Genomic DNA, 14,628 nt, shown 5'->3' with positions numbered 1-14,628 from the left:
TGACCCGACGGCACGAGGACGCTAGTACACACAGGAAGTCTCTAGTCCGTGTACCACTACTACAGTTCAAAGTTCCAGAAATCCCAAGAACAAAATACTGAAGAGGATGAGGTCTGACCTGAAGAAAACGAGGTATCCAAGGAGCAGGCAAGAGAGGTCCAATAGCAATCCGAGATCAAGAAACCAGACTAGGCAATTCCAGGCAAGGCGACAAGAAAAAGGCAATCCAATAAACAGTCCGCGTCGAGGAGCCAAGGTGATCAATCACTGTGGAGGAAAGAACAGGGTAACAAGGACAGGAACGGGGAGAACAAGGACCAGATATGGGTAAACAGAATTCCAAACGCCACTAATCTGTGATCAGAAGCACCGAACCAGTAGGAGGAGGTGCTAATAAGGAAGCAATTCACGTGACAATCCGGCGCACTACTCGACGTGGTCCGAGGGAGGAGTAGAGTGGACGCCAGCGTTGCCATGCCAATTTCCAGGTACCAGGTTTCGCCTTCCTTAAAGGGATACGAGCCCGTACGTATTTAGCGAGGAACGAGTGCCCATACATAACAGTACAGCCTGGGGATGTCCCTGGCGCGGGCCGGCCGTGCCCTAACACTAATAGCAGCCTAAAACTTTACTAAGCCCAGGGGCCGCAAGTTGTGGGGCTTGCCTGCACTCCTTTGTCACAACACGATGACCGATAAACCTTTAAAAACAAAGGGCAAGCAACCCACGCTCGACGAACACGCTAGATCATCACCGGGTGCTGAAGGAGCCAGGAGCAAAGACAAAACCCCCCTTGGGGGCACAGCCACAATGGGCACGAACCAGGAGATCCTTGCTGCTATTGCTGATCTGAAAGTGGCCTGGGAGCCCAAACTGGGTCTGGCCATGACCGAATTGAAAGCGGCACTAGAGCTCAAAGTTGGAGCGGTGCAGGAGGAGGTGAATCTTCTCCGACAAGATGTCCGGTCGTTGGCGGAACGCACAGGGAACTTAGAAAAAGAGGTGGCCCCCGAACACAGCGGACTGCGCAACCCATTAATCGGAACTTCACGCCCTAGTACAACGCGTTGGGAACCTGGAAAGTAGGGCAGAGGAGGCAGAAGGACGCGCCCGAAGGAATAATATCTGCATCGTTGCTCTGCCGGAGGGAGCTGAGGGACCGAACCCCACGGAGTACATTGAATCCATGCTGCTGCAGGAGATAACCGGTGGTGTGTTGACCCAGGGGTTTGCTGTTGAGAGGGCGCACAGTGCCCTGATGAGGAGGCCGCTGCCGGGGACCCCTCCTAGGCCGGTGATCGCCAAGATCCTGAACTACCGGGATCGTGAAAAGATTCTCGAACACTTTCGGAAGGGCGGAACAATACAAAGGGAGTTGGCACACATTACACCTTGCAGGTGCAGCGCAGACGCATGAACTTTGGGACTGTGAAGAGAAGATTGCGTGAATCAGGCCACAAGTACATGCTGATCTACCCGGCAAAACTGAAGGTGTTCCACAAGAACAGAAATTTGTTTTTCGAGACCCCGGAGGATGCTATGGGATGGTTGGACATGCAGAGCTGTCCCCAAGAACCGGATATCCAGACAGGAGAAGGAGAAGATAAGTAAGAGAAGTCTGGGGCACCTAGGCTGTCACAGCCAAGGACAATGGGACTTGAATATAGTCTGAGACATGGCCTAAGGGTGGGTGTTGCTAGGGCCATTCAAGTATGCAGGATCCGTTGGCACCGAGAAACTTTGATATTAGGGCGGAAGCCTTACAGAGCCTGCCCTCATACCCCCACAACAGGAAGTCTAGTAAGGTCACCGGTAGTCCGGTGACACCCTGCCGGGGTCCTGGCCTCAGCATTCCGAGGCAGGACCAAACGCGGGGGAGCCTGAGATCCAGGGATAGAGCTGGGCACGTGTTGGGGTTGGGCGGGGTGGGCGAGAGAGGGGCTGTGTGCACTGGTTTAAAGCTGGGAAAGGGGGTTAGGGGGGAGTTTGTTGGAAATGGGAAGGGAACGAGCCAAAGTTTGTGTCACATCAGGCAGGAGGGAAACTGGAAGGGGAGGTGGGATACTTCATAAATGGTGTCGGGTAGCCTTAGAGTGGTCACCTGGAATGTGAGGGGCCTCAATAGCTATCTGAAGCGTAACAAAGTGATGATGTACCTGAGAAGAATGAGGATTGATATAGCACTGTTACAGGAATCCCACCTTACTAGGGAGAAACTGGAGGTGGTCAGGAGGAAGTGGAGGGGGAGCGTTACGGGAGCCACATACTCGGCTTACGTAAGGGGTGTTATCATCTTGGTGGTACTGCATGTACCTTTTCAATTGATTCAATCCATGTGGGACCCAGGAGGTAGGATGATAGTAGTGTGGGGGATGCTGGAAAACCGTGAGGTGAGCATCATAAACGTATACGCCCCTAACCAAGGTACAGCGGCCTATTTTAGGACTCTATAAGGGAAAATTAGCCCCCTGTTGGGTGGCACCATCCTGTGGGGAGGGGACTTCAACTGTACACTGAATCCTAAATTGGATAGATCAGATGGTAAACTAGACAAACCCACCCCGGCCGCAAAGGCGTTAAAGGCCCTGTTGAGAGATTTTGGACTCGAAGACGTCTGGAGGCAGCTACATCCAGCGGACAGGCAGTACTCACACTACGCGGCACCTCATGATCTGCACACAAGGTTGGATTATGTGTTTGCTGTGGCTGAGCTAGTAGGAGAAATGATGAGCGTGGAATATAAGGCCAGAGTGCTTTTGGACCACTCCCCCTTGGTCCTGGAGTGGCGACACCAACCCCCTAGAGCGTGAATCCCAACGTGGAAGCTCATAGCTGAGGCCCTGCAGGACTCGGGATTCCGGGAGGACCTAAGGGAGGCAATCACCAAGTACTTCGATATTAATACCGGTAGCGTCCAATCTGAGGGAACCGTATGGGAGGCATTCAAAGTTGTAGTGCGGGGCGTAGCTATATCAATATCCAGAGGGCTCCATGGGGGTATAGAACGGGAGTTGCAGGAAATGGAGAGGGAGCTGGAAGACATAATGCGTAAGGGAGGCACCACTCGGGAGGATGGGGTAAGGGTGAGGCTGCTACAACAAGCCAGCAGTGAGCTCTGGGATAGATTATGTAAGTTGAGCTATAAGAAATATGTCGAAAGACAGCATGCGGGGGGAGACAAGCCGGGCAGATTGCTGGCCTGGTTATATAAACGTGAAACATCACAACCAGTGATCAGGGAAATTAGGGGGGACGAAGGCCAGATTTGGGATACCCAAGAGGGAGTAAACGAAGAGTTCCTTAGTTCCTTACAAGTTTCTTTATGAGGACACAGGGGAAGATAGGGACCAAGAGATCCAGGACACACTAGAAGACATAGGCTTGCCCACTTTAGACGATCTGGAACGGGCAGAGCTGGATGCTCCAATCACCTTAGATGAACTAGAGATAGTGATCCAGCACCTGGCCACATGCAAAGCTCCGGGGTCGGACGGGCTCCCCAGCAAATTCTATAAAACATACAAACAAGAGCTGCTCCACCCGCTGCTGGCCATGCTTAATGAGGCGTTTGAGCATGGTAGGTTGCCGGAGACCCTTCGGGAGGCGGTGATCATCCCGCTCTTAAAACCAGGTAAGCCAAGCACAGACTGTGGGTCTTATAGTCCCCCTTCGATGCTTAACCAGGACAGCAAAATCCTCACGGCAGTGCTGGCAAACAGGCTTAAACGAGTCATCAGCAGGCTGATACACCCCGACCAAACAGGCTACGTCCCTGGTAGGAATATAACTTACAACCATAGGAGACTCCACCATATTATTGACCAAACAGAGAAGGACTCTGGCGAACTGGCAATCGTTTTGCTGGATACGGTTAAGGCCTTCGACTCAGTGAGATGGCCCTGGTTGCTAGCGACTCTTAGAGAATATGGAATGCGGCCGGGGTACCTAAGGTGGGTTAAAATGTTATATAGTTCCCCAATTGCAAGGGTCAAAACGGGCGCTACTATCTCAGATAAATGGCAACTTAGCAGGGGCATTAGACAAGGCTGCCCTTGGTCGCCTATGCTATATATCCTAGCGTTGGAGCCATTGGCAGTATGCCTCAGACAACAATATGGGGAGATAGGGATCCACACTGCGGGAGGCGCGCATCTAATATTTTATGCCGATGATATACTTTTATATCTACGCTTCCCAGAGGAGAACCTACAATATGTCCTGGAGGTGATGGAACGATACGCTACCCTCTCGGGCATAGCAGTGAACCCCAAGAAAGCCAGTTTGTTTCCCCTGGGGAGATATAGAAGTGTCCTACCGAGAAGCCTACCGGTATTTCCAATACCCTGGCGAACTGAGACGTTCCGATACCTGGGCATTGACATTTACCACACGACAGGAGAACACAAACAATACGGAAAAGGCAGTTTAAGGTTTTAAAAATAGCATGGGATTCTAGTCCAGACTACCCCTGGCAATGATGGGGAGAGCGGCCCTGATTAAAATGGTAGTCCTGCCCAAACTGTTACACTTCTTTGTAAAAATCCCATATGTGATCCCCAAGCGCTTCTTTGTCAGACTCCACAGCCTGTGCAGGGGGTTTATATGGCATAACTCCAGGAATAGGGTGGCCTTCTGGAAACTACAAAACTCGTGTGACAAGGGTGGTATAATCCTACCGAATTCCGAGTTGTATTACTTGGCGGGACAGCTGCAACAATATGTGGCCAGGTGGTTGTCTGAGGAGGAAATGGCTGAAGCTAGGCTGTTATGTAAGGATCCTGCTCCCTACTTCCTTAGAGAGACTGTGTGGTTGCCTAAAGCGAAGGTACTAGGAATGGCGAGGCTGCTGGTGCTTGGCTGGGAGGTGTGGCATAGAGCATGGCAGACTGTGGGATGTTCGGCCCCGCTCTCCATGCAGGTGGCACTATGCGGAGAGGACTCCCAAATGATAAAAGGGGTCTGTAAATACTGGGAACCGATGGGCCTGGCTAATCTTGGGGACATATGGCAGGAGGGGAGGCACTGGACTTTCAGAGGCTAATAGAGGACACCAGAGTGCACAAAGACCAACATATTACCTATTCCAGAATCATCAAACGGGTGCGAGAAAGGTGGCCTGCGGTAGTGCTAGCGGAACAACTTGATGCTACCATTGAGACGATGTATGATATCTCGGAGGGTGGGCATGAAATATCCCGCATATATGAGCTACTGGGGACCAGGGTGGGGAAGGAGTTTTTCCAACGGAGGCGAGATTGGGAAGAAGAAGTGGGAGAACCCATGTCGGATGGGCAATGCCCAAAAGTATCATAAGAAGGTGTCCCCAAACGCGAGGCTCCAGCAGATCCAATTATATGTCACTCATAGAGCATATTTGATCCCCAGTAAAATTGCCAGGTTTGGTGGCCCGGCGATACAGAAATGCCCTAGGTGCGGGGAGGAAGAGGCTGGGATGCTACATATGTTTTGGGCTTGCCCGGAGGTGGGAAGGTTTTGGACAGAACTGAAAATGCGCTTGGCAGAGAAAGGGATCACGCTGGAGGTGGAGTCAGCTTGGGCATGCATGCTTGGGGGCTTTCCCAGACCACGCAACCTGAGGCACATTAGCAAGATGAAGGACCTGGCCTACATCTTGGCCAAAAGAAGGATTGCAATGTGCTGGAAAGCAGCCTACAGGCCTAGAATTGAGATGTGGTGGGCAGACCTCATGAAGTGGGCAGAGGCAGAAACGGCCGCCTGGTGCGAAGCGGTCAGCAGGGGGGGAGGGGGGAGGTGGGACCCCTAATAGCATGGAGACAATTGGTGGCCTCGATGGCGGGTCCCTCCCAGGCCGACCAAAGGGATGATGACATGGAAGAGACAAAGGCAGCAGATACGCCTAAAGATGAACAGCCTAATGACATGGACACAGGGGCTCGAGTTAATGGGGTGGGAGGGGGGAGGACAGAAGAGTGTATTCTGTAATGTAATGTTGTAAAACTTAAACATGGAAGTCCTAATTGTTTGTAATATTTGGTGTGTTGTTCAAAATAATTTAAAAAATAAATAAAAATAAAAAAAGGAGGGTGGCTGAGTGGAAGGCGGGAGGAAGAAGTAGTAGTATGGAGAAGGGAGGACAAGTAGCAGAAGGTATTTTAATGTCAAAGGGTGGGGGCGAGGCCTGGAAGGATGAAATAAGAGGGAGGAGTTTGAGAATAGTAGTGAGACGTAGGGAGAGGAGAACATAAGTCTGGTAGACAGAAGAACGAATCAAGCAAGGTGGCTCTAAGGCTCTACTACTGTAGAACACTAACCTCTATATAGAGTAGGTACAGTCTTAGGAAGTCTAGTTTAGAAAAGGCATCCTGCGTTTAGGTCATCACATTCATTATAAGGAAGAGTTTAAACATTAGAGATCTACATTCAGTATCTACTAACCTTGCATCAGGGACGCCTCGGTAGGGGAAGAGGCGCTTTTTGAAACAAGAGGGATGTCCATAAAACCATTGAACCATCTCCGATGTGTGAGGTAATCGTGGTGCAATCTGTGACACCAGCCAACTTGATCAAGTGCCGAGAGGGTTCCATTCCACTGTATGACATGGTCATGCAAGCTATTTTCCACTATCTCATTAAAGCAGCTACGTGACCCAAAAAGAGTATACCTTTGAATCCATCACCATGTATTTATTGTTCTGCTGGTCATCCACAGCACATTTTTTTATTTTAGAAGACTAACGTATTAACTAAATAAACAAAAGTAATGAAGGGTGTCCCCTTTCTTTCAAAATGTCCTGCCATTATTCTGCACACTATTAACAAAACATATCTGTAGTATATAGTTCAGGGATTGATATGTGGAATTGATGAGCAGGAGCTAAAAAGCAATTTCTGGGCATCACCCAGTAAAAACCGGGTACCTATGGGGATACATGAGCTAGCAAATAAGGTGCCACAAATTTAACTTCCACAAAACATGCAAAAAATAAATTTGTATTCATTACATTTGAGCCATTATGCTCATGATTGCAAATGGTCATCCATGCACATACATAAATACACAGAGTTAATGTCACATAGGTATGTTAGAAAAGGATAAGGTAGTCTGGGTAGACATAGGTAGCTCTTGGTAGGGTCGACTGGGGCATAATCGGACCAGGCTGCAATGAAAAGTGGCAATCAATCGCACCTTACAATTCATTACTATCCAGAAAAGACTCTTTGAGTACTATCCAAGGGACTATGCAAGTGTGTGTTTTGGTCAAATATTTTGCACAGAATGCATTTGAAAACAAATTGGCTTAGTAACATTGATTAAAATTAGGAGTAGCAACTTATGTTAAACTGGCCCGCTCTGGTCAAAAAAGGGGTCCATTCTCTCCAAAAATTGGCCCATCCTAGAATCATTGGCTGACATTTCGGGCATTTCCGATTGCCTGTCCAAGCCTGGCTCTTGGTAGCTGTTGGTGCCAAGCCAACCAGGCACTCATTGACTACACGTATAAGCTAAATAGCTCCCATCAATGTTGTAACATGTAATTATTTTGCAGATTATTTAAACACATACCATAGGACAAAAGTGTAGCAGAAACAGTCAAGTTAATGGTGCCTTCACAAAATTGTATTGGTTGTACTAGTGACGACGAACCGGTTAATGTAGCACAATTGCAGTGGTACATAGAAAAGGGATATTTGGCATTAGGAAAAACGTTTCTTTGTGCAGCTTTCCAGCTACTTCAATGAGACCCCCCCAGCCTATCTGCTTTTTGGTAACAAGGACCAAATTCTTGGCGGTGAGGTAATTTTAAACCTCACTCCTTAGCCTTACTCACTTCATTTTTTAGGCACTTTTCAGTCATCAAGAAACCCAATTACAGGGGGTTACTTCTACCATTTAAGTCTATTGTAGTACTACTACCTTAATTTAGGACAGAGCATATGGTGGTCATGTTGACAAATTTGAAAATGGGAAATTTGGTCGACCTTAAGTTGGTGTGTGGGGGAATAAATAAATATATAAATATAATTAAGGCTTCCGGTTTTATGGTATTTATTTTCCTACCATTTCTGTCTGTATTTATCCATATTTATTTTTCGGGCTTTTTTCTGTATTTATCCACATTTATTTGTTCTCATATAAAAGGATAATTCGCAATCAATATTTTTCTGCATTTATTCTAATTTAAAAAATGCATTTATTAAAAGCACACATGCAGCGATATAGGAAAGAAATGCTAGTTCATTTTTTTCCAGAACAACCAACGGTTTCTTCTGTGACTGCTGCTGCCTTAATATATATGCTGTCAGCAATTTGAAGAACTTTAATGCTATTTATATACAACTTTTACACTCTCCATGCAGGCAATCTGCAATGCGATTGGCCTGCAATGTATTAGTGACATCATCGAGAACCAGACAGAAAGACAATTTTTCCCCATTTTTTTAAATAAATACAGACAGAAATCAGATTGATTTCCGTCTGTATTTATGTGTAAAAAATAGCAAATAGGAAAATTGGAAGCCTTAAATATAATATCGGTTGTTTGTGGGGGAGGGGGTATACAATAATTACATATGAAAATATAAAATTAATAATAAAAGAAATATAAGTATCTATATAGGTTGTGGTCATAGGAGAGGGTGGGGGAAGGGTACGGGGAAATCCGACCCATGAAAATAACAAAATGCCACAACCGAATTAAGGTCAGCCAAGTTTACCACTTTCACATTTGTGTCAACGTAAAGACATAGAACATAATGCAAGGAGCCAGGAAGGAGACGCGGACACAGAAGATGCATGGTTTTTGGCCATAAACATTTATTGAAAATGAAAGCACGGTTGGAAAATATCTTGCTGTCCCTACTCTAAGAGGTATTTCCCAAAGCAAAAAATGTCCTGTGTCGGAAATACTATTCTGGCCCTCACATCCTAAAATTAACTCTAATGTGAAAAGGGAAAATTCACTTGGCCTTGTAAAGTGTACAAATGTTCAAAAGGAAGAGGTGTAGCTCCAATACTAGAAAAGTTCCAAATGAATAACATTCACAATTCCAGATGCTGTTCCCCTTCCCCTGGATTTCTCTCGACTGTTCTTTACACTTTAAGGATCTGAATTTCCCCGAGTTCTCTTGCTCAATGAAACAACTTGTAGACAAAACCACTTGGCTGTTGGTTTTAATGTTCAGTAGTATACCTGGTATGCTCTCCTGCCAGGTTTCTTCTCCTCTTTCAATATGATTTTTACCACAATCTTTGGTCATATCCGATGTGACCTTCTCAGGACTTCCTCATGTGATTTGTTTTACACATTGTTTAACTTAACTTTGCCAGATACACTCACCTACCAGGGCTTTTCTCAGGCACCACATTTAATCCACTTGTAACTTGACCCTGCCTGGTATATTCTCCTGCCAGGGCTTTCTCATATTTCACTGCACACACTTGCATGCTTGCCAATATCTTAGATTCACTTACTTAGGTCTCTTTAAGAACTATGGAGTCTCTTGTTCCATCCCAAATACTTCATTTAATGTGATTTGAATTAGATAAGGTTGCCGAAAGGCCCAGTGTTGCAGCTTCCCGTGGGTACACTCAGCGGCTCTCTGCGGTGGCTCTCCCGCAGCAGGCCTGCTGCAGCTCTCCAGCTTCCTGTTCCTTCTTGTCTTGCTTGCTGCTTTTGCTCTGTGTCTTCTGCGTTTCTAGTGGTTCGCGCTTGTCTGCTCTGGTCTCTCCGGCATCGAGTAGCGAGGAGGCTGCCTGCGGGTCCCTGCGTACGCCAGGAAGTCTCTTCCCTTTCTTTCGTGGGGTCTCCACAGCAGCGCTGTCTCTGCAGTTTGCTCTCCTCCTCAGTCTCTTGCGTGAGCTGGTTGGCTCCACGAACCTCTCGACAGAGTCACGCTCCCTCAGACAACACAGAGTGCAAACGATTCTCCCAGTCAGCGACTCCTCTCTGTCAGCTTATTTCTTGGTTTAAATGTCCTGGCATCAATTATGTTCTTACAACCACTAGAGCACAGCTTGTGCTTCTGGTCTTCAGTAATCCTCATTACTCAGCTCAGCTTTCTTGTCAGAGTACTTTGGTATTCAGGGAAGGGCGAGTCAGCTCTTAATGACTTGTATGCACAGTAAGGTAAAGGAGTCTTCATGGGTTGGTGGGGGGAGTCATGCCAATATGCCATTAAGGCATGGGCAATGAAATCCGTACATGCAAATAAAAAATTTAAAAAACAAATTGGATATTTGGGCAAATTTCATCCGTATAAAAATTATGCAAGGCTGAAAGTTTCAAACAAGTCTCCCATTCGGTGGCATTACAGTGAACGGGGGCTGCGGGTGTGTCCCCCACGCCCTTGTTCACTGTAATGTCAGTGAAGTTTGTGGGGAGTCCCCTGCACCCATCACAATAAAGTAAAAAAAAAAAAAAGGAACAGCGGGTCCTGCGGCGCCAGTACCCACACACGCAAGTGAAGGGAACTGGCATCTCAAAGGGGTGTGGGAGACAGTCACCTACAGGTAATTAAGGTGGGGAACGGGGGGGGCAAGGGGATAGTCTGAAATGTCAGGGGGAGAGAACACCAAAAGTTATTTTCAGTAAAATAACATGTTTTTTTCTTCCTTCAAACATTTCAGCTTCGATTTAATCTCGGTAATCCCTGGGGAATGGAGGGAGTATCCCTAACAGCAAGAGGGGGATACCATGTCTCATCCGATGATGCCATATCAATCCCTTGAGGGTTGCCTTCCCCCATTTGATCCTTCCTCATATAGCCGTCCCCATGCTCAGCATCAGGTAGCGGCTGCCTTCCGTTGGCCGCATGGGGAGAGCCCACCGCTGGGAAAGGAGTGATGACACCATCAGATTCATCACAATAAGGAGAGTAATGTAAGAAACCTTGGTTCCGGTTCTTTTTTTACCTATTGCCATTTTCCCATATTAAAGGAAGCTCAGACACGTTGGTGGCAGTGGTAACTTTATTTTACTACAGTGCTCATAATTGCTGGCCATGATGTTTAAAAAAGTCTTTGTGCTTCACTGTCCTTTTGGTCATCTGCAACTGTTAAATTTCTTTTCTTGGAAATGTGCGTGTATCAACGAGTAGGGAAGAAATTGATACTCAGTTTATGTTAATCTGTGTACCATCACCAGAACATGCAGCATCAAACAGTCTACTATAGGAAGATTACCAATGTGTGGGGATTTGCGGAAAAGCAAAAGCAAATGCTTCATTAGCAGAGAATTAATACATATTGATGTCATATGGAAGCAAAATGCATTCCAGTATGCTGAGTGCAACCCATTGAGTAATTGAAGTCTAGATAGCTGGGAATCCAATGACATGCCATCCATGGTTGACAGGCTACTAGAATTCCCATTGCTAAATGTTAAGCCAATTCCAATTTTAGGGATTCTAGGGCCACTCTAACCTTTGAATGCTTCCCTTTCATTTTTGGATCTCTGGTCTATTTTAGGTGGCCAGAGGGGCTTCTACCAAAGTCCCCTTTGAATTTGCATCTTTTTTCCCATCTTTTTGTGTACATAGTGCATGGGCCACCATAAGGCTCCAAAGCCCGCGGGTGTTTCCTTAGGACCCTAAATTATGTCTATGGGTGATTCTTCACAATGAAGCACACAATCATTCAATTTAGTCAGGAATGTATAATACAATATTTATTATAGGCCTGAAACACACACTAAAAAAAGAAACTAGCAGGTGATATTATCGCACAATACTCAATAATAAACATATATACATTCACCATAAATTCTTAAAATGCATTAAAATGACAAACACTAATGAATGCAGTAGAGATGGAACCAAATCACAAGCCGATTTCCCCAACTTCAGCAGTCCAATCCCCAAAATGATGGGGCCTTGTGCCAAAAAGTCACAGGAGCCACAATGCTCCTCCCCAGAATGTATCTGTAGCAGGTAAGTTACTTGTGTTGGTGACTGTTCAAAAGAAGAGATGCAATAAAGTTACCAGGTAAGTAAAATGTGTTCTTATCCTTCAGATGGTACCACCCAGGTTCAATGACCAAAAGGCAGTGGAATGGTAGGATACAAAAAGTCTGGTTCTCAAAGTTAATCTATGGAGGGTGGGGGGGGGGGGGTGCAGACAAATGCGTTGTGTTTACTTACCCCCTTCCCCTGATTTGCACAGATGAGTTGATGTGTCAAGTGGGGCAGGGGGGGGGGAGGGCTTGGTTGCGGGGACAGCGTTGGTAAATGAGTGGTGCCCAACCCCTGATGATTAAGATATGGAAGATTCTCCGATGTAGGCCTCTTCAGGACACTTCACAGGATGTGGGAAGGAGCGTTCCAACGAGGGCCACCGCACACAGATGACGGCAGGCCTCCTTCCATTCGCGGTTGCAGCAGCTTCTCCAGAACAGTATCCCTTCAGGCTGGGAGGCTGGAATTCACAGACAGCGACTTAAACTTAAACCACAAACTGGAACGGCAACGCTTCTGGCAAGGTGGCCAATGAGCTGGTCAGTCCACCGGGTGGTCCAGGGACACATGAGAAAACTCAGGATGGCTGGAAACTTGAGAAGGCGGCAAGACTGGTTGGTCCCAGCAGTCCAAGGGTTGAAGCACCAGACAAGGCCTTCGCAGATCAGGTAGTCCAACAGGACTTCACCGGGCCAGACTCTGGAAGGTATGCCAGGCATCTTCTTCAGATCTTCAGTTGGCTGTTCGTCTACGAGAGATTTTTGGCTCCAACGCTGATCTGAAGAAATGGCTGGAGGAGTCCTCTTAATATCAAATAACCAGCCTGGAAGCAAATCCAGCCCAGAAGCAATTCAAAGCTCACCAATGATAAGGATCTGCACCATTCAAACAGCTAGTAGTTGTCCAGTCAGGGACACCTACTGCATGCCCCACACCTAGACTCACTGGCAACATGGATGTGTAGTGGGACCAGACAGTCCCACCCGCTTCTGGGCCACGCACACAAAGGTAGCACTAGCCCATGAAGGCAAAAGCATTCCCGGGCAAGTGCATGACCGCATATGGGATTTCCTGACCGGGAAAGTCAGGAAGATGGCCAAACTACAATATGGCCAAAGAAGAAGCGTAAATCTTATGGCACAGCCATTTTAGGCCACTAGTCACATTTAGTAGCAGGTATACAGTTTTAATAACACAAAAAAAGAATGAATTCATTTATAACGAAACAAACAAAAAATAATGCATTTTTTAAAGAAACTATGTGTGCGAGTGGAGTAAAAGGTTCAATCTTGTGGGGAAGGGGTTGGTGTGGGTTTTTAGCAAGGGGAAACAGGGGCTTAGGGGGGACCCCCCAGTGGGGACCACCCAAAAAAGAGGGAAAACAAATTTCATTATTGTGTTCGTTATTTTTGTGTCATTATAAATAAAAAATGTATTTATTCGTTAAAAAGACATGGAAGGACCGCTAGGGGGCGCAGAAGGAAATGGTTGCATGAAGCTTGGTTCCTCTCTCAGCGGGGAATAAAGAGATGATCCCGAATATAATTACACAAGGAAAACAGTGGATCGAAGCGCAGGGACATAAGAAAACGTATATGACTAAACGGAGGGGAAATCGAGAAGAAAACACGGTTCCCCTCCCCCACAGGGCCTTGAGCATGGCAGCCAGATGGTGAGAGGCACCAAACGGACGAATGTGAAGCGGTGCAAGAGGAACCCCTAAAGCACAAGAGAAAACTCCCACAGGTGCTGCCAGGCTCCACTGAGATGTTTTCAGCCAGGGCGACTGAAGCAGAACCCCCAAAGAGTCAGAGCGGAGAAATCCCAAGACCACGTAAGCTGAGGCCCAGGGAGAGAAGGGAAGAAACAAGTGAGCTCGGGCGGACACGCATCCCCCTGCGGAACGCCCCGGAACCCCCCGATCGAGGCGGGGTGCCGAACCGGTGGCTGGTGACAAGACCTTGAATCGGGGACACTGAACGACGAGCAGTTCCCCGTTCTGAAACGGAGCCGAGGGACAGGGGAGAGCACCCGCTGCCACAGATTGGAGAACCAGTGCAGGACGTGAAGAGGCGCCCCCCTCCTGCCGTGCCCCGAATAGTGTGCATGCAGAGGGATTGATGCCGAGCCGACCAAACAGAGAAGCAGCAACAATAAAGCCAGCATAAGGCCCCCAGCAACTAGAAGAAAGCAATCCGGAGGAGCCGCAATGCCCCATGTGATTGGGCTCCTCCACCTACCGCTCCGAAACAACCCTCAAACGAAATACGTTGAGAAGGCGGCCAGGATTAGATAGGACAAGAAGAGGGGAGGTGGTTCTCGAGGGAGCCGCCTCTGTTCTGCAACTCCATCAGGAGCACCCACTAGGAGCCCCGATCGATGCGAGGAGGAGGCCCAGAGAACCGACGTGGGATCCCGATGGGGAAAGACCGGAGAGGGGGTGAAAACCCCAGACTACAGCCGAGGCAGAGAAGCCGCAGAGGGGCTCAACCCCAAAGGAACTTGAGGTGAGACGCGCCCCTTCCCTCTACCAGCAACCGAGGGGCGAGGGCACTGCTATTGAGAGAGGGAGATCCCGCCCGTATAGTACAGGGGCAGCCACCATTTCCCGCCTCACTCCGGGCGAGCCAACAAATGCCATAAGGAGCGCTAAGGAAGACCAAAAGATACTAGTCCGCAGTAACGGAGGGAAAG

At 47.6% G+C, this 14,628-nt stretch overlaps 1 protein-coding gene and 1 long non-coding RNA gene across 5 annotated transcripts in view; one reads left to right on the top strand and one right to left on the bottom strand.

The window, feature by feature from the left end:
- Positions 1-14,628, bottom strand: part of LOC138582676 (histidine--tRNA ligase, cytoplasmic-like) — a 556,920-nt gene that overhangs the window by 339,713 nt on the left and 202,579 nt on the right. The gene's annotated exons all lie outside the window — the stretch shown is intronic.
- Positions 13,414-14,628, top strand: part of LOC138582677 (uncharacterized) — a 192,139-nt gene continuing 190,924 nt past the window's right edge. Inside the window, exon 1 of the long non-coding RNA XR_011305060.1 lies at positions 13,414-14,441. This is a non-coding gene — a long non-coding RNA (uncharacterized lncRNA). The remainder of the gene's footprint in view (positions 14,442-14,628) is intronic.

Source organism: Ambystoma mexicanum, chromosome 3q, assembly GCF_040938575.1.
Source record: "Ambystoma mexicanum isolate Mex_15411 chromosome 3q, UKY_AmexF1_1, whole genome shotgun sequence".
NCBI classification, from domain to species: Eukaryota; Metazoa; Chordata; class Amphibia; order Caudata; family Ambystomatidae; genus Ambystoma; species Ambystoma mexicanum.
The sequence above is the reverse complement of the archived record's forward strand: the minus strand, read 5'-3'. Positions and strand labels throughout refer to the sequence as shown.